This window comes from Silurus meridionalis, chromosome 24, assembly GCF_014805685.1.
Source record: "Silurus meridionalis isolate SWU-2019-XX chromosome 24, ASM1480568v1, whole genome shotgun sequence".
Classification (NCBI taxonomy): Eukaryota; Metazoa; Chordata; class Actinopteri; order Siluriformes; family Siluridae; genus Silurus; species Silurus meridionalis.
Window position 1 is genome coordinate 4,395,197 of NC_060907.1, and position 2,500 is coordinate 4,397,696.

General features: G+C 38.6%; 1 long non-coding RNA gene across 1 annotated transcript in view; it reads left to right on the top strand.

Moving 5' to 3' along the window:
- Window positions 1-1,896, top strand: part of LOC124378464 — a 2,158-nt gene extending 262 nt beyond the window's left edge. Inside the window, exons 2-6 of the long non-coding RNA XR_006924222.1 lie at window positions 345-365; window positions 563-583; window positions 683-700; window positions 1,324-1,344; window positions 1,875-1,896. This is a non-coding gene — a long non-coding RNA (uncharacterized LOC124378464). The remainder of the gene's footprint in view (window positions 1-344; window positions 366-562; window positions 584-682; window positions 701-1,323; window positions 1,345-1,874) is intronic.
- Window positions 1,897-2,500: the final 604 nt, after the last annotated feature.

The window sequence follows — 2,500 nt, forward strand, 5'->3', positions numbered from 1 at the left end:
GCCTTGTAAAACATACAAACACTTACAAATTTACACCATCAATCATATATACATACACACACACTCAGTCTCAAAGACACACTCAATCTCACATACACAGACACTCTCTCACTTACACACACTTACACACTGGTAATACACACAAACTCTTATACACTTACACACACATAAACACACGCTCACTCTCAAAGACTCATTCATACACGCACACACTCACTCAAACACACAAACAGACACTCACTGATACACACACAAACACACGCACCTACTGACACACACACGCGTAGATATAATATTTTGAACTTCTTTTAAAATTTTATACCATTTATTGTGTTTTATTTTAGAAATAAAGCGGGGAGTGACAGGTAATACACACAAACACTTACACATTCAATCACACATACACACACTCAGTCTCAAAGACACACACACTGTAATGACAGTAGATACTCACACATACAGACACTTACTGATACACACACACACACACTGTAATAAAAGTAGATATAATAATTTGAACTTCTTTTTAAATTTTATAACCTTTATTGTGTTTTAATTTCAGCAATGAAGCAGGTAGTCAGCGGTAATACACACAAAGACACACACTCTTTATAATGACAGTAAATATAATAATTTGAACTTCTTTTAAAACTTTATAACATTTATTGTGTTTATATTTCAGAGTTGAGGCAGTTAAAAGGTGATAATATACACAAACACTTACACACTCAAACACACATACACACGCGCTCACTCTCAAATACAGATACACACACACACACACACACACTCACTCACTCACACATACAGACACTCACTGATACACACAAACACACTGCATACATACACACACCCTCACTCACTTTCTCACAGACAAACTCACTCTCACAGACACACACAAACCCAAACACACTCACATACACACACCTCACACAGACACACTGGTAGAATACACAAACACTTACACACTTAACCACACATACACACACATGCTCCTTCTCAAGACACACACACACATTCAGACACTCACTCACTAGTTGCAGGTGAAAGGTAATACACACAAACACTTCCACACTCAAACACACATACACGCACGCTCACATTTAAAGACACATTCACAGACGCACACACTCACACGCATACAGACACTCACACACACACACACACAGACACACACTGGTAATATACACAAACACTTACACACTTACACACACACACACATGCTCCCTCTCAAGACACACACACACACACATTATAATGACAGTAGATATAATAATTTGAACATCTTTTCAAATTTTATAACATTTATTGTTTTTATTTCAGACTTGACGTGTGCATGTGATGGTAATACACAAACACTTACACACTCAATCACACATACAAACACGCTCACTCAAAGACACATTCACACACTTACACACACATACAGACACTCACGGATACACACACACACACACACACACACACACCTGCTGACACACACAGACACACACACACACACACAATGACAGTAGATACACACACACACACATACAGACACACTCACTCAAAGACACATTTAGACACGCACACACTCGCACACATACAGACACTCACTGATACAATCAGTCACACAAACACACACAGACACACACACTCACATACACACACAGTCACACTTGTAATTCACACAAACACTTACACACTCAATGACACATACAGACACGCTCACTCTCAAAGACACATTCACACACGCACACTCACTCACAGACACAAATACACACATCTACTGACACACACAGACACTCACACGCACACACAATAATGATGACAGTAGATATAATAATTTTAACTTCTTTTAAAACTTTATAACATCTAATGTGTTTTTATTTCAGTGATGATGCAGTTACTGAATGGTAATACACACAAACACTTACACACTTACACACTCAAACACACATACACACATGCTCACTCTCAACGACATTCACACACGCTCACACTCACACACATAGACACTCACTGATACACTTATTCACACACACACACCTACTGACACACAAAGACACACACTCACACACTTGTAATACACACAAACACTTACACACAGACACACTGGTAATACACGCAAACACTTACACACTCAAACACACATATACACACACACATTATAATGACAGTAGATATAATAATTTGAACATCTTTTCAAATTTTATAACATTTATTGTTTTTATTTCAGGCGTGACGTGTGCAAACGATGGTAATACACAAACACTTACACACACTCAATCACACATACAGACACGCTCACTCAAAGACACATTCACACACACACACTCACACACATATAGACACTCACTGATACACTCAGTCACACAAACACACACACACCTGCTGACACACACACACACACACACACAGTAATACACACAAACACTTGTACACTTAGACATTCAAACACACACACACACGCTCACTCTCAAAGACACATTCACACACGCACACACTCACTCACTCACAG